The sequence below is a fragment of the Colias eurytheme genome, chromosome 24 (genome assembly GCF_061535395.1).
Source record: "Colias eurytheme isolate Ceu_HAF_F1 chromosome 24, ilColEury1 Martin Lab GWU primary, whole genome shotgun sequence".
In the NCBI taxonomy this organism is placed as follows: Eukaryota; Metazoa; Arthropoda; class Insecta; order Lepidoptera; family Pieridae; genus Colias; species Colias eurytheme.
The window spans coordinates 6455133-6474534 of NC_143003.1; the positions used below are offsets into that span (position 1 = coordinate 6455133).

The following is a 19402-nucleotide window of genomic DNA, read 5'->3' on the forward strand; positions in this document are numbered from 1 at the left end:
ATGTTGCTAACACGTTCGGCGGCACGCAAGGTACGATTTTATGTTGCTAACACGTTACGCGGCACGCAATGTACGATTTTATGTTGCTAACACGTTCGGCGGCTTGCAAGGTACGATTTTATGTTGCTTACACGTTACGCGGCACGCAATGTACGATTTTATGTTGCTAACACATTCGGCGGCATGCAAGGTACGATTTTATGTTGCTCACACGGTCGACGGCACGCAAGGTACGATTTTATGTTGCTAACACGTTCGGCGGCACGCAAGGTACGATTTTATGTTGCTAACACGTTCGGCGGCACGCAAGGTACGATTTTATGTTGCTAACAAGTTACGCGGCACGCAATGTACGATTTTATGTTGCTAACACGTTCGGCGGCACGCAAGGTACGATTTTATGTTGCTAACACGTTACGTGGCACGCAATGTACGATTTTATGTTGCTAACACGTTCGACGGCACGCAAGGTACGATTTTATGTTGCTAACACGTTACGCGGCACGCAATGTACAATTTTATGTTGCTTACACGTTACGCGGCACGCAATGTACGATTTTATGTTGCTAACAGGTTCGGTGGCACGCAAGGTACGATTTTATGTTGCTTACACGTTACGCGGCACGCAATGTACGATTTTATGTTGCTAACACATTCGGCGGCACGCAAGGTACGATTTTATATTGCTTACACGTTCGGCGGCACGCAAGGTACGATTTTATGTTGCTAACACGTTACGCGGCACGCCATGTACGATTTTATGTTGCTAACACATTCGGCGGCACGCAAGGTACGATTTTATGTTGCTAACACGTTCGGCGGCACGCAAGGTACGATTTTATGTTGCTAACACGTTCGGCGGCACGCAAGGTACGATTTTATGTTGCTAACACGTTCGGCGGCACGCAAGGTACGATTTTATGTTGCTAACACGTTCGGCGGCACGCAAGGTACGATTTTATGTTGCTAACACGTTACGCGGCACGCAATGTACAATTTTATGTTGCTTACACGTTACGCGGCACGCAATGTACGATTTTATGTTGCTAACAGGTTCGGTGGCACGCAAGGTACGATTTTATGTTGCTTACACGTTACGCGGCACGCAATGTACGATTTTATGTTGCTAACACATTCGGCGGCACGCAAGGTACGATTTTATATTGCTTACACGTTCGGCGGCACGCAAGGTACGATTTTATGTTGCTAACACGTTACGCGGCACGCCATGTACGATTTTATGTTGCTAACACATTCGGCGGCACGCAAGGTACGATTTTATGTTGCTAACACGTTCGGCGGCACGCAAGGTACGATTTTATGTTGCTAACACGTTCGGCGGCACGCAAGGTACGATTTTATGTTGCTAACACGTTCGGCGGCACGCAAGGTACGATTTTATGTTGCTAACACGTTCGGCGGCACGCAAGGTACGATTTTATGTTGCTAACACGTTACGCGGCACGCAATGTACGATTTTATGTTGCTAACACGTTCGGCGGCTTGCAAGGTACGATTTTATGTTGCTAACACATTCGGCGGCACGCAAGGTACGATTTTATGTTGCTCACACGTTCGGCGGCACGCAAGGTACGATTTTATGTTGCTTACACGTTCGGCGGCACGCAAGGTACGATTTTATGTTGCTAACACGTTCGGCGGCACGCAATGTACGATTTTATGTTGCTAACACGTTCGGCGGCACGCAAGGTACGATTTTATGTTGCTAACACGTTCGGCGGCACGCAAGGTACGATTTTATGTTGCTAACACGTTCGGCGGCACGCAAGGTACGATTTTATGTTGCTAACACGTTACGCGGCGCGCAATGTACGATTTTATGTTGCTAACACGTTACGCGGCACGCAATGTACGATTTTATGTTGCTCACACGTTCGGCGGCACGCAAGGTACGATTTTATGTTGCTAACACGTTCGGCGGCACGCAAGGTACGATTTTATGTTGCTAACACGTTCGGCGGCACGCAAGGTACGATTTTATGTTGCTAACAAGTTACGCGGCACGCAATGTACGATTTTATGTTGCTAACACGTTCGGCGGCACGCAAGGTACGATTTTATGTTGCTAACACGTTACGTGGCACGCAATGTACGATTTTATGTTGCTAACACGTTCGACGGCACGCAAGGTACGATTTTATGTTGCTAACACGTTACGCGGCACGCAATGTACAATTTTATGTTGCTTACACGTTACGCGGCACGCAATGTACGATTTTATGTTGCTAACAGGTTCGGTGGCACGCAAGGTACGATTTTATGTTGCTTACACGTTACGCGGCACGCAATGTACGATTTTATGTTGCTAACACATTCGGCGGCACGCAAGGTACGATTTTATATTGCTTACACGTTCGGCGGCACGCAAGGTACGATTTTATGTTGCTAACACGTTACGCGGCACGCCATGTACGATTTTATGTTGCTAACACATTCGGCGGCACGCAAGGTACGATTTTATGTTGCTAACACGTTCGGCGGCACGCAAGGTACGATTTTATGTTGCTAACACGTTCGGCGGCACGCAAGGTACGATTTTATGTTGCTAACACGTTCGGCGGCACGCAAGGTACGATTTTATGTTGCTAACACGTTCGGCGGCACGCAAGGTACGATTTTATGTTGCTAACACGTTACGCGGCACGCAATGTACGATTTTATGTTGCTAACACGTTCGGCGGCTTGCAAGGTACGATTTTATGTTGCTTACACGTTACGCGGCACGCAATGTACGATTTTATGTTGCTAACACATTCGGCGGCACGCAAGGTACGATTTTATGTTGCTCACACGGTCGGCGGCACGCAAGGTACGATTTTATGTTGCTTACACGTTCGGCGGCACGCAAGGTACGATTTTATGTTGCTAACACGTTCGGCGGCACGCAATGTACGATTTTATGTTGCTAACACGTTCGGCGGCACGCAAGGTACGATTTTATGTTGCTAACACGTTACGTGGCACGCAATGTACGATTTTATGTTGCTAACACGTTCGACGGCACGCAAGGTACGATTTTATGTTGCTAACACGTTCGGCGGCACGCAAGGTACGATTTTATGTTGCTAACACGTTCGGCGGCACGCAAGGTACGATTTTATGTTGCTAACAAGTTACGCGGCACGCAATGTACGATTTTATGTTGCTAACACGTTCGGCGGCACGCAAGGTACGATTTTATGTTGCTAACACGTTACGTGGCACGCAATGTACGATTTTATGTTGCTAACACGTTCGACGGCACGCAAGGTACGATTTTATGTTGCTAACACGTTACGCGGCACGCAATGTACAATTTTATGTTGCTTACACGTTACGCGGCACGCAATGTACGATTTTATGTTGCTAACAGGTTCGGTGGCACGCAAGGTACGATTTTATGTTGCTTACACGTTACGCGGCACGCAATGTACGATTTTATGTTGCTAACACATTCGGCGGCACGCAAGGTACGATTTTATATTGCTTACACGTTCGGCGGCACGCAAGGTACGATTTTATGTTGCTAACACGTTACGCGGCACGCCATGTACGATTTTATGTTGCTAACACATTCGGCGGCACGCAAGGTACGATTTTATGTTGCTAACACGTTACGCGGCACGCCATGTACGATTTTATGTTGCTAACACATTCGGCGGCACCCAAGGTACGATTTTATGTTGCTAACACGTTCGGCGGCACGCAAGGTACGATTTTATGTTGCTAACACGTTCGGCGGCACGCAAGGTACGATTTTATGTTGCTAACACGTTCGGCGGCACGCAAGGTACGATTTTATGTTGCTAACACGTTCGGCGGCACGCAAGGTACGATTTTATGTTGCTAACACGTTACGCGGCACGCAATGTACGATTTTATGTTGCTAACACGTTCGGCGGCTTGCAAGGTACGATTTTATGTTGCTTACACGTTACGCGGCACGCAATGTACGATTTTATGTTGCTAACACATTCGGCGGCACGCAAGGTACGATTTTATGTTGCTCACACGGTCGACGGCACGCAAGGTACGATTTTATGTTGCTAACACGTTCGGCGGCACGCAAGGTACGATTTTATGTTGCTAACACGTTCGGCGGCACGCAAGGTACGATTTTATGTTGCTAACAAGTTACGCGGCACGCAATGTACGATTTTATGTTGCTAACACGTTCGGCGGCACGCAAGGTACGATTTTATGTTGCTAACACGTTACGTGGCACGCAATGTACGATTTTATGTTGCTAACACGTTCGACGGCACGCAAGGTACGATTTTATGTTGCTAACACGTTACGCGGCACGCAATGTACAATTTTATGTTGCTTACACGTTACGCGGCACGCAATGTACGATTTTATGTTGCTAACAGGTTCGGTGGCACGCAAGGTACGATTTTATGTTGCTTACACGTTACGCGGCACGCAATGTACGATTTTATGTTGCTAACACATTCGGCGGCACGCAAGGTACGATTTTATATTGCTTACACGTTCGGCGGCACGCAAGGTACGATTTTATGTTGCTAACACGTTACGCGGCACGCCATGTACGATTTTATGTTGCTAACACATTCGGCGGCACGCAAGGTACGATTTTATGTTGCTAACACGTTCGGCGGCACGCAAGGTACGATTTTATGTTGCTAACACGTTCGGCGGCACGCAAGGTACGATTTTATGTTGCTAACACGTTCGGCGGCACGCAAGGTACGATTTTATGTTGCTAACACGTTCGGCGGCACGCAAGGTACGATTTTATGTTGCTAACACGTTACGCGGCACGCAATGTACGATTTTATGTTGCTAACACGTTCGGCGGCTTGCAAGGTACGATTTTATGTTGCTTACACGTTACGCGGCACGCAATGTACGATTTTATGTTGCTAACACATTCGGCGGCACGCAAGGTACGATTTTATGTTGCTAACACGTTCGGCGGCACGCAAGGTACGATTTTATGTTGCTTACACGTTACGCGGCACGCAAGGTACGATTTTATGTTGCTAACACGTTCGGCGGCACGCAAGGTACGATTTTATGTTGCTAACACGTTACGCGGCACGCAATGTACGATTTTATGTTGCTAACACGTTCGGCGGCTTGCAAGGTACGATTTTATGTTGCTAACACATTCGGCGGCACGCAAGGTACGATTTTATGTTGCTCACACGTTCGGCGGCACGCAAGGTACGATTTTATGTTGCTTACACGTTCGGCGGCACGCAAGGTACGATTTTATGTTGCTAACACGTTCGGCGGCACGCAATGTACGATTTTATGTTGCTAACACGTTCGGCGGCACGCAAGGTACGATTTTATGTTGCTAACACGTTCGGCGGCACGCAAGGTACGATTTTATGTTGCTAACACGTTCGGCGGCACGCAAGGTACGATTTTATGTTGCTAACACGTTACGCGGCGCGCAATGTACGATTTTATGTTGCTAACACGTTACGCGGCACGCAATGTACGATTTTATGTTGCTCACACGTTCGGCGGCACGCAAGGTACGATTTTATGTTGCTAACACGTTCGGCGGCACGCAAGGTACGATTTTATGTTGCTAACACGTTCGGCGGCACGCAAGGTACGATTTTATGTTGCTAACAAGTTACGCGGCACGCAATGTACGATTTTATGTTGCTAACACGTTCGGCGGCACGCAAGGTACGATTTTATGTTGCTAACACGTTACGTGGCACGCAATGTACGATTTTATGTTGCTAACACGTTCGACGGCACGCAAGGTACGATTTTATGTTGCTAACACGTTACGCGGCACGCAATGTACAATTTTATGTTGCTTACACGTTACGCGGCACGCAATGTACGATTTTATGTTGCTAACAGGTTCGGTGGCACGCAAGGTACGATTTTATGTTGCTTACACGTTACGCGGCACGCAATGTACGATTTTATGTTGCTAACACATTCGGCGGCACGCAAGGTACGATTTTATATTGCTTACACGTTCGGCGGCACGCAAGGTACGATTTTATGTTGCTAACACGTTACGCGGCACGCCATGTACGATTTTATGTTGCTAACACATTCGGCGGCACGCAAGGTACGATTTTATGTTGCTAACACGTTCGGCGGCACGCAAGGTACGATTTTATGTTGCTAACACGTTCGGCGGCACGCAAGGTACGATTTTATGTTGCTAACACGTTCGGCGGCACGCAAGGTACGATTTTATGTTGCTAACACGTTCGGCGGCACGCAAGGTACGATTTTATGTTGCTAACACGTTACGCGGCACGCAATGTACGATTTTATGTTGCTAACACGTTCGGCGGCTTGCAAGGTACGATTTTATGTTGCTTACACGTTACGCGGCACGCAATGTACGATTTTATGTTGCTAACACATTCGGCGGCACGCAAGGTACGATTTTATGTTGCTCACACGGTCGGCGGCACGCAAGGTACGATTTTATGTTGCTTACACGTTCGGCGGCACGCAAGGTACGATTTTATGTTGCTAACACGTTCGGCGGCACGCAATGTACGATTTTATGTTGCTAACACGTTCGGCGGCACGCAAGGTACGATTTTATGTTGCTAACACGTTACGTGGCACGCAATGTACGATTTTATGTTGCTAACACGTTCGACGGCACGCAAGGTACGATTTTATGTTGCTAACACGTTCGGCGGCACGCAAGGTACGATTTTATGTTGCTAACACGTTCGGCGGCACGCAAGGTACGATTTTATGTTGCTAACAAGTTACGCGGCACGCAATGTACGATTTTATGTTGCTAACACGTTCGGCGGCACGCAAGGTACGATTTTATGTTGCTAACACGTTACGTGGCACGCAATGTACGATTTTATGTTGCTAACACGTTCGACGGCACGCAAGGTACGATTTTATGTTGCTAACACGTTACGCGGCACGCAATGTACAATTTTATGTTGCTTACACGTTACGCGGCACGCAATGTACGATTTTATGTTGCTAACAGGTTCGGTGGCACGCAAGGTACGATTTTATGTTGCTTACACGTTACGCGGCACGCAATGTACGATTTTATGTTGCTAACACATTCGGCGGCACGCAAGGTACGATTTTATGTTGCTAACACGTTACGTGGCACGCAATGTACGATTTTATGTTGCTAACACGTTCGACGGCACGCAAGGTACGATTTTATGTTGCTAACACGTTACGCGGCACGCAATGTACAATTTTATGTTGCTTACACGTTACGCGGCACGCAATGTACGATTTTATGTTGCTAACAGGTTCGGTGGCACGCAAGGTACGATTTTATGTTGCTTACACGTTACGCGGCACGCAATGTACGATTTTATGTTGCTAACACATTCGGCGGCACGCAAGGTACGATTTTATATTGCTTACACGTTCGGCGGCACGCAAGGTACGATTTTATGTTGCTAACACGTTACGCGGCACGCCATGTACGATTTTATGTTGCTAACACATTCGGCGGCACGCAAGGTACGATTTTATGTTGCTAACACGTTCGGCGGCACGCAAGGTACGATTTTATGTTGCTAACACGTTCGGCGGCACGCAAGGTACGATTTTATGTTGCTAACACGTTCGGCGGCACGCAAGGTACGATTTTATGTTGCTAACACGTTCGGCGGCACGCAAGGTACGATTTTATGTTGCTAACACGTTACGCGGCACGCAATGTACGATTTTATGTTGCTAACACGTTCGGCGGCTTGCAAGGTACGATTTTATGTTGCTTACACGTTACGCGGCACGCAATGTACGATTTTATGTTGCTAACACATTCGGCGGCACGCAAGGTACGATTTTATGTTGCTAACACGTTCGGCGGCACGCAAGGTACGATTTTATGTTGCTTACACGTTACGCGGCACGCAAGGTACGATTTTATGTTGCTAACACGTTACGCGGCACGCAATGTACGATTTTATGTTGCTAACACATTCGGCGGCACGCAAGGTACGATTTTATGTTGCTAACAAGTTACGCGGCACGCAAGGTACGATTTTATGTTGCTAACACGTTACGCGGCACGCAATGTACGATTTTATGTTGCTAACACGTTCGGCGGCTTGCAAGGTACGATTTTATGTTGCTTACACGTTACGCGGCACGCAATGTACGATTTTATGTTGCTAACACATTCGGCGGCACGCAAGGTACGATTTTATGTTGCTCACACGGTCGGCGGCACGCAAGGTACGATTTTATGTTGCTTACACGTTCGGCGGCACGCAAGGTACGATTTTATGTTGCTAACACGTTCGGCGGCACGCAATGTACGATTTTATGTTGCTAACACGTTCGGCGGCACGCAAGGTACGATTTTATGTTGCTAACACGTTACGTGGCACGCAATGTACGATTTTATGTTGCTAACACGTTCGACGGCACGCAAGGTACGATTTTATGTTGCTAACACGTTCGGCGGCACGCAAGGTACGATTTTATGTTGCTAACACGTTCGGCGGCACGCAAGGTACGATTTTATGTTGCTAACAAGTTACGCGGCACGCAATGTACGATTTTATGTTGCTAACACGTTCGGCGGCACGCAAGGTACGATTTTATGTTGCTAACACGTTACGTGGCACGCAATGTACGATTTTATGTTGCTAACACGTTCGACGGCACGCAAGGTACGATTTTATGTTGCTAACACGTTACGCGGCACGCAATGTACAATTTTATGTTGCTTACACGTTACGCGGCACGCAATGTACGATTTTATGTTGCTAACAGGTTCGGTGGCACGCAAGGTACGATTTTATGTTGCTTACACGTTACGCGGCACGCAATGTACGATTTTATGTTGCTAACACATTCGGCGGCACGCAAGGTACGATTTTATATTGCTTACACGTTCGGCGGCACGCAAGGTACGATTTTATGTTGCTAACACGTTACGCGGCACGCCATGTACGATTTTATGTTGCTAACACATTCGGCGGCACGCAAGGTACGATTTTATGTTGCTAACACGTTCGGCGGCACGCAAGGTACGATTTTATGTTGCTAACACGTTCGGCGGCACGCAAGGTACGATTTTATGTTGCTAACACGTTCGGCGGCACGCAAGGTACGATTTTATGTTGCTAACACGTTCGGCGGCACGCAAGGTACGATTTTATGTTGCTAACACGTTACGCGGCACGCAATGTACGATTTTATGTTGCTAACACGTTCGGCGGCTTGCAAGGTACGATTTTATGTTGCTTACACGTTACGCGGCACGCAATGTACGATTTTATGTTGCTAACACATTCGGCGGCACGCAAGGTATTTATGTTGCTAACACGTTCGGCGGCACGCAAGGTACGATTTTATGTTGCTTACACGTTACGCGGCACGCAAGGTACGATTTTATGTTGCTAACACGTTACGCGGCACGCAATGTACGATTTTATGTTGCTAACACATTCGGCGGCACGCAAGGTACGATTTTATGTTGCTTACACTTTACGCGGCACGCAAGGTATGATTTTATGTTGCTAACACGTTCGGCGGCACGCAAGGTACGATTTTATGTTGCTAACACGTTCGGCGGCACGCAAGGTACGATTTTATGTTGCTAACACGTTACGCGTCACGCAATGTACGATTTTATGTTGCTTACACATTCGGCGGCACGCAAGGTACGATTTTACGTTGCTAACACGTTACGCGGCACGCAAGGTACGATTTTATGTTGCTAACACGTTTGGCGGCACGCAAGGTACGATTTTATGTTGCTAACACGTTACGCGACACGCAATGTACGATTTTATGTTGCTAACACGTTCGGCGGCACGAGAGGTACGATTTTATGTTGCTAACACGTTACGCGGCACGCAATGTACGATTTTATGTTGCTTACACATTCGGCGGCACGCAAGGTAGGATTTTATGTTGCTTATACAATGTACGATTTTATGTTGCTGACACGCTCGGCGGCACGCAAGGTACGATTTTATGTTGCTAACACGTTACGCGGCACGCAATGTACGATTTTATGTTGCTAACAGGTTCGGTGGCACGCAAGGTACGATTTTATGTTGCTAACACGTTACGCGGCACGCAATGTACGATTTTATGTTGCTAACACATTCGGCGGCACGCAAGGTACGATTTTATGTTGCTGACACGTTCGGCGGCACGCAAGGTACGATTTTATGTTGCTAACACGTTCGGCGGCAAGCAAGGTACGATTTTATGTTGCTAACACGTTCGGCGGCACGCAAGGTACGATTTTATGTTGCTAACACGTTCGGCGGCACGCAAGGTACGATTTTATGTTGCTAATACGTTTGGCGGCACGCAAGATACGATTTAATGTTGCTAACACGTTCGGCGGCACGCAAGGTACGATTTTATGTTGCTAACACGTTACGCGACACGCAATGTACGATTTAATGTTGCTAACACGTTAGGCGGCACGCAAGGTACGATTTTATGTTGCTAACACATTCGGCGGCACGCAAGGTACGATTTTATGTTGCTCACACGTTCGGCGGCACGCAAGGTACGATTTTATGTTGCTTACACGTTCGGCGGCACGCAAGGTACGATTTTATGTTGCTAACACGTTACGCGGCACGCAATGTACGATTTTATGTTGCTAACACGTTCGGCGGCTTGCAAGGTACGATTTTATGTTGCTTACACGTTACGCGGCACGCAATGTACGATTTTATGTTGCTAACACATTCGGCGGCACGCAAGGTACGATTTTATGTTGCTCACACGTTCGGCGGCACGCAAGGTACGATTTTATGTTGCTTACACGTTCGGCGGCACGCAATGTACGATTTTATGTTGCTTACACATTCGGCGGCACGCAAGGTACGATTTTATGTTGCTAACACGTTACGCGGCACGCAAGGTACGATTTTATGTTGCTGACACGTTCGGCGGCACGCAAGGTACGATTTTATGTTGTTAACACGTTCGGCGGCAAGCAAGGTACGATTTTATGTTGCTAACACGTTACGCGGCACGCAATGTACGATTTTATGTTGCTAACACGTTCGGCGGCACGCAAGGTACGATTTTATGTTGCTTACACGTTACGCGGCACGCAAGGTACGATTTTATGTTGCTAACACGTTACGCGGCACGCAATGTACGATTTTATGTTGCTAACACATTCGGCGGCACGCAAGGTACGATTTTATGTTGCTTACACTTTACGCGGCACGCAAGGTATGATTTTATGTTGCTAACACGTTCGGCGGCACGCAAGGTACGATTTTATGTTGCTCACACGTTCGGCGGCACGCAAGGTACGATTTTATGTTGCTTACACGTTCGGCGGCACGCAAGGTACGATTTTATGTTGCTAACACGTTACGCGGCACGCAATGTACGATTTTATGTTGCTAACACGTTCGGCGGCTTGCAAGGTACGATTTTATGTTGCTTACACGTTACGCGGCACGCAATGTACGATTTTATGTTGCTAACACATTCGGCGGCACGCAAGGTACGATTTTATGTTGCTCACACGTTCGGCGGCACGCAAGGTACGATTTTATGTTGCTTACACGTTCGGCGGCACGCAATGTACGATTTTATGTTGCTTACACATTCGGCGGCACGCAAGGTACGATCTTATGTTGCTAACACGTTACGCGGCACGCAAGGTACGATTTTATGTTGCTGACACGTTCGGCGGCACGCAAGGTACGATTTTATGTTGTTAACACGTTCGGCGGCAAGCAAGGTACGATTTTATGTTGCTAACACGTTACGCGGCACGCAATGTACGATTTTATGTTGCTAACACGTTCGGCGGCACGCAAGGTACGATTTTATGTTGCTTACACGTTACGCGGCACGCAAGGTACGATTTTATGTTGCTAACACGTTACGCGGCACGCAATGTACGATTTTATGTTGCTAACACATTCGGCGGCACGCAAGGTACGATTTTATGTTGCTTACACTTTACGCGGCACGCAAGGTATGATTTTATGTTGCTAACACGTTCGGCGGCACGCAAGGTACGATTTTATGTTGCTAACACGTTCGGCGGCACGCAAGGTACGATTTTATGTTGCTAACACGTTACGCGTCACGCAATGTACGATTTTATGTTGCTAACACGTTCGGCGGCACGCAAGGTACGATTTTATGTTGCTCACACGTTCGGCGGCACGCAAGGTACGATTTTACGATGCTAACACGTTACGCGGCCCGCAAGGTACGATTTTATGTTGCTAACACGTTTGGCGGCACGCAAGGTACGATTTAATGTTGCTAACACGTTCGGCGGCACGCAAGGTACGATTTTATGTTGCTAACACGTTACGCGACACGCAATGTACGATTTAATGTTGCTAACACGTTCGGCGGCACGCAAGGTACGATTTTATGTTGCTAACACGTTACGCGGCACGCCATGTACGATTTTATGTTGCTAACACATTCGGCGGCACGCAAGGTACGATTTTATGTTGCTAACACGTTCGGCGGCACGCAAGGTACGATTTTATGTTGCTTACACATTCGGCGGCCCGCAAGGTACGATTTTACGTTGCTAACACGTTACGCGGCACGCAAGGTACGATTTTATGTTGCTAACACGTTACGCGGCACGCAATGTACGATTTTATGTTGCTAACACGTTCGGCGGCTTGCAAGGTACGATTTTATGTTGATTACACGTTACGCGGCACGCAATGTACGATTTTATGTTGCTAACACGTTCGGCGGCACGCAAGGTACGATTTTATGTTGCTAACACGTTACGCGGCACGCAATGTACGATTTTATGTTGCTGACACGTTCGGCGGCACGCAAGGTACGATTTTATGTTGCTAACACGTTACGCGGCACGCAATGTACGATTTAATGTTGCTAACAGGTTCGGTGGCACGCAAGGTACGATTTTATGTTGCTAACACGTTACGCGGCACGCAATATACGATTTTATGTTGCTAACACATTCCGCGGCACGCAAGGTACGATTTTATGTTGCTAACACGTTACGCGGCACGCAAGGTACGATTTTATGTTCCTGACACGTTCGGCGGCACGCAAGGTACGATTTTATGTTGCTAACACGTTCGGCGGCACGCAAGGTACGATTTTATGTTGCTAACACGTTACGAGACACGCACTGTACGATTTTATGTTGCTTACACGTTCGGCGGCACGCAAGGTACGATTTTATGTTGCTAACACGTTCGGCGGCACGCAAGGTACGATTTTATGTTGCTAACACGTTACGCGACACGCAATGTACGATTTAATGTTGCTAACACGTTAGGCGGCACGCAAGGTACGATTTTATGTTGCTAACACGTTACGTGGCACGCAATGTACGATTTTATGTTGCTGACACGTTCGGCGGCTTGCAAGGTACGATTTTATGTTGCTTACACGTTACGTGGCACGCAATGTACGATTTTATGTTGCTAACACATTCGGCGGCACGCAAGGTACGATTTTATGTTGCTCACACGTTCGGCGGCACGCAAGGTACGATTTTATGTTGCTTACACGTTCGGCGGCACGCAAGGTACGATTTTATGTTGCTAACACGTTACGCGGCACGCAATGTACGATTTTATGTTGCTAAGAGGTTCGGTGGCACACAAGGTACGATTTCATGTTGCTAACACGTTACGCGGCACGCAATGTACGATTTTATGTTGCTTACACATTCGGCGGCACGCAAGGTACGATTTTATGTTGCTAACACGTTACGCGACATGTTCGGCGGCACGCAAGGTACGATTTTATGTTGCTAAGAGATGCCTTGCGTGCCGCGTAACGTGTTAGCAACATAAAATCGTACCTTGCGTGCCGCCGAACGTGTTAGCAACATAAAATCGTACCTTGCGTGCCGCCGAACGTGTGAGCAACATAAAATCGTACCTTGCGTGCCGCCGAATGTGTTAGCAACATAAAATCGTACATTGCGTGCCGCGTAACGTGTAAGCAACATAAAATCGTACCTTGCAAGCCGCCGAATGTGTAAGCAACATAAAATCGTACATTGCGTGCTGCGTAACGTGTTAGCAACATAAAATCGTACCTTGTGTGCCACCGAACCTCTTAGCAACATAAAATCGTACATTGCGTGCCGCGTAACGTGTTAGCAACATAAAATCGTACCTTGCGTGCCGCCGAACGTGTAAGCAACATAAAATCGTACCTTGCGTGCCGCCGAATGTGTAAGCAACATAAAATCGTACATTGCGTGCCGCGTAACGTGTTAGCAACATAAAATCGTACCTTGCGTGCCACCGAACCTCTTAGCAACATAAAATCGTACATTGCGTGCCGCGTAACGTGTTAGCAACATAAAATCGTACCTTGCGTGCCGCCGAACGTGTAAGCAACATAAAATTGTACATTGCGTGCCGCGTAACGTGTTAGCAACATAAAATCGTACCTTGCGTGCCGTCGAACGTGTTAGCAACATAAAATCGTACATTGCGTGCCGCGTAACGTGTTAGCAACATAAAATCGTACCTTGCGTGCCGTCGAACGTGTTAGCAACATAAAATCGTACATTGCGTGCCGCGTAACGTGTTAGCAACATAAAATCGTACCTTGCGTGCCGCCGAACGTGTCAGCAACATAAAATCGTACCTTGCGTGCCGCGTAACGTGTTAGCAACATAAAATCGTACCTTGCGTGCCGCTTAATGTGTAAGCAACATAAAATCGTACATTGCGTGCCGCGTAACGTGTTAGCAACATAAAATCGTACCTTGCGTGCCACCGAACCTCTTAGCAACATAAAATCGTACATTGCGTGCCGCGTAACGTGTTAGCAACATAAAATCGTACCTTGCGTGCCGCCGAACGTGTAAGCAACATAAAATTGTACATTGCGTGCCGCGTAACGTGTTAGCAACATAAAATCGTACCTTGCGTGCCGTGCTATTGTGCTAACACGTTACGCGACACGCAAAGTACGATTTAATGTTGCTAACACGTTCAGCGGCACGCAAGGTACGATTTTATTTTGCTAACACGTTACGCGGCACGCAAGGTACGATTTTATGTTGCTAACACATTCGGCGGCACGCAAGGTACGATTTTATGTTGCTTACACGTTACGCGGCACGCAAGGTATGATTTTATGTTGCTAACACGTTCGGCGGCACGCAAGGTACGATTTTATGTTGCTAACACGTTCGGCGGCACGCAAGGTACGATTTTATGTTGCTAACACGTTACGCGACACGCAATGTACGATTTAATGTTGCTAACACGTTAGGCGGCACGCAAGGTACGATTTTATGTTGCTAACACGTTACGTGGCACGCAATGTACGATTTTATGTTGCTGACACGTTCGGCGGCTTGCAAGGTACGATTTTATGTTGCTTACACGTTACGCGGCACGCAATGTACGATTTTATGTTGCTAACACATTCGGCGGCACGCAAGGTACGATTTTATGTTGCTCACACGTTCGGCGGCACGCAAGGTACGATTTTATGTTGCTAACACGTTCGGCGGCACGCAAGGTACGATTTTATGTTGCTAACACGTTACGCGGCACGCAATGTACGATTTTATGTTGCTGACACGTTCGGCGGCACGCAAGGTACGATTTTATGTTGCTAACACGTTACGCGGCACGCAATGTACGATTTTATGTTGCTAACAGGTTCGGTGGCACGCAAGGTACGATTTTATGTTGCTAACACGTTACGCGGCACGCAATATACGATTTTATGTTGCTAACACATTCGGCGGCACGCAAGGTACGATTTTATGTTGCTAACACGTTACGCGGCACGCAAGGTACGATTTTATGTTGCTGACACGTTCGGCGGCACGCAAGGTACGATTTTATGTTGCTAACACGTTCGGCGGCACGCAAGGTACGATTTTATGTTGCTAACACGTTCGGCGGCACGCAAGGTACGATTTTATGTTGCTTACACGTTACGCGGCACGCAAGGTACGATTTTATGTTGCTTACACGTTCGGCGGCACGCAAGGTACGATTTTATGTTGCTAACACGTTCGGCGGCACGCAAGGTACGATTTTATGTTGCTAACACGTTACGCGGCACGCAATGTACGGTTTTATGTTGCTAACACATTCGGCGGCACGCAAGGTACGATTTTATGTTGCTTACACGTTACGCGGCACGCAAGGTACGATCTTATGTTGCTAACACCTTCGGCGGCACGCAAGGTACGATTTTATGTTGCTAACACGTTACGCGGCACGCAAGGTACGATTTTATGTTGCTAACACGTTACGCGGCACGCAAGGTACGATTTTATGTTGCTAACACGTTACGCGGCACGCAAGGTACGATTTTATGTTGCTAACACATTCGGCGGAACGCAAGGTACGATTTTATGTTGCTTACACGTTACGCGGCACGCAAGGTATGATTTTATGTTGCTAACACGTTCGGCGGCACGCAAGGTACGATTTTATGTTGCTAACACGTTCGGCGGCACGCAAGGTACGATTTTATGTTGCTAACACGTTACGCGTCACGCAATGTACGATTTTATGTTGCTTACACATTCGGCGGCACGCAAGGTACGATTTTATGTTGCTAACACGTTACGCGGCACGCAAGGTACGATTTTATGTTGCTAACACGTTTGGCGGCACGCAAGGTACGATTTAATGTTGCTCACACGTTCGGCGGCACGCAAGGTACGATTTTATGTTACTAACACGTTACGCGACACGCAATGTACGATTTAATGTTGCTAACACGTTCGGCGGCACGCAAGGTACGATTTTATGTTGCTAACACGTTACGCGGCACGCAATGTACGATTTTATGTTGCTAACACGTTCGGCGGCTTGCAAGGTACGATTTTATGTTGCTTACACGTTACGCGGCACGCAATGTACGATTTTATGTTGCTTACACATTCGGCGGCACGCAAGGTACGATTTTATGTTGCTCACACGTTCGGCGGCACGCAAGGTACGATTTTATGTTGCTAACACGTTCGGCGGCACGCAAGGTACGATTTTATGTTGCTAACACGTTCGGCGGCACGCAATGTACGATTTTATGTTGCTAACAAGTTACGCGGCACGCAATGTACGATTTTATGTTGCTAACACGTTCGGCGGCACGCAAGGTACGATTTTATGTTGCTAACACGTTACGTGGCACGCAATGTACGATTTTATGTTGCTAACACGTTCAACGGCACGCAAGGTACGATTTTATGTTGCTAACACGTTACGCGGCACGCAATGTACAATTTTATGTTGCTTACACGTTCGGCGGCACGCAAGGTACGATTTTATGTTGCTAACACGTTACGCGGCACGCAAGGTACGATTTTATGTTGCTAACACGTTCGGCGGCACGCAAGGTACGATTTTATGTTGCTAACACGTTCGGCGGCACGCAAGGTACGATTTTATGTTGCTAGCACGTTACGCGGCACGCAAGGTACGATTTTATGTTGCTCACACGTTCGGCGGCACGCAAGGTACGATTTTATGTTGCTAACACGTTTGGCGGCACGCAAGGTACGATTTTATGTTGCTAACACGTTACGCGGCACGCAATGTACGATTTTATGTTGCTGACACGTTCGGCGGCACGCAAGGTACGATTTTATGTTGCTAACACGTTACGCGGCACGCAATGTACGATTTTATGTTGCTAACAGGTTCGGTGGCACGCAAGGTACGATTTTATGTTGCTAACACGTTACGCGGCACGCAATGTACGATTTTATGTTGCTTACACATTCGGCGGCACGCAAGGTACAATTTTATGTTGCTAACACGTTACGCGGCACGCAAGGTACGATTTTATGTTGCTGACACGTTCGGCGGCACGCAAGGTACGATTTTATATTGCTAACACGTTCGGCGGCACGCAAGGTACGATTTTATGTTGCTAACACGTTACGCGACACGCAATGTACGATTTTATGTTGCTAACACGTTCGGCGGCACGCAAGGTACGATTTTATGTTGCTTACACGTGTGGCGGCACGCATGGTACGATTTTATGTTACTAACACGTGTGGCAGCACGCATGGTACGATTTTATGTTGCTTACACGTGTGGCGGCACGCATGGTACGATTTTATGTTGCTTACACGTGTGGCGGCACGCATGGTACGATTTTATGTTGCTAACACGTGTGGCCGCACGCATGGTACGATTTTATGTTGCTAACACGTTCGACGACCCGCAAGGAACGATTTTATATCAATTGCGGGAATAATATTGTTTGTGATCGTTTTTTTTTGTCTAGTTGTGTTATGTCAAGTTATTTATTTATCTGTATTTTTTTTTGTGCAGGAAATAATAGCGTCGGTCCGCGCTCGGGCCTGCAGTACTTGAACGCGTTCAAGGTGACCGGCGCTCGGCCATGTGGCCACTGGGAAGGGGGTTGTTTTGGAAAAAAGGGGGACGAAATAAAGAAATTTGAATTTGACGCCACGTTGTAGTTTCTGGGAACGGGGGGACGTCACTGAGTCGGTGTTGGAAAAGTGGGGACGCATCACTCTCCTCTCTCATCCTTACACAGGAAGTGTAATTGTGTCCTTCCTGGAGAAATGGGGATAGGAGAGTGCGTCACTGTATAGTCACTGTATGGTTACTGGTTACAAGTAGGGGAAAGCGGGAGCTTCCCTGTCGTTATTGGAAAAAATTAAATATGTATATATTTATTTATTTTGTTTTATTCAGTAAAAAGCGTAAGATAAAATCAAGTATTAGTTTGTAAAAGAACAAAGATGATCCCATTGTAATCATTGTTAACTATAATGAATATGATAATATTACTTTCTTACTACTTATTTAATAAATTTATTAAAAAATTACATGTTAGTTTATTTTTTGTTAAGGCCCCCTTGTCCCGAAAGTTTAGGCATTTTAGGCACTGAAAAGGCTCGCGTTGCGTTGCGCAGGGCTGGCGCGACATGAACTCCGGTGACCTTTGGGGCCGGCGAGCACGCTACAGTATAAATAAATCAGTAGTTTGGTTGGACTCTGGCGGCACTGGAATGGTGCGCGCGAGTACGTTTTTATAATATTTTATATAGAAAAAAAATAAGCACCCAATTATAAATTTATCCAATAATATCCGTTAAACCTGATTAGAAGATGAAATGTAAAATTTTCATAAAAATAGCGTTCCCGTATTTCACATAACTGAAAATGCTTGAAAATCTATGTTACTTCTGATTTTTTTTTATCGAGTTAAATTATATAAGTAATATATTTTGTTTTTATCAAAAAAAAAGTCAATAGATCAGACGTTTCTGTACTGTATATTTTTTTAGGATTTTAAATATTTCTCTGAAAACAACATGATTCAGAAACATACATTTGGGAAAACGGGCCCTTTCAACGCATGAAGCCGAACTATTATGTATTACCAACCTACAAGTTGGATCAGCGAAAATACTTATTACTAACCTATCTGAAACTGATTTTATACACGACACACAATCTTT

At 46.7% G+C, this 19402-nt stretch overlaps 1 long non-coding RNA gene across 1 annotated transcript in view; it reads left to right on the plus strand.

The window, feature by feature from the left end:
- Window positions 1-18738, plus strand: part of LOC149898018 (uncharacterized) — a 30183-nt gene extending 11445 nt beyond the window's left edge. Inside the window, exon 3 of the long non-coding RNA XR_016458122.1 lies at window positions 18243-18738. This is a non-coding gene — a long non-coding RNA (uncharacterized LOC149898018). The remainder of the gene's footprint in view (window positions 1-18242) is intronic.
- Window positions 18739-19402: the final 664 nt, after the last annotated feature.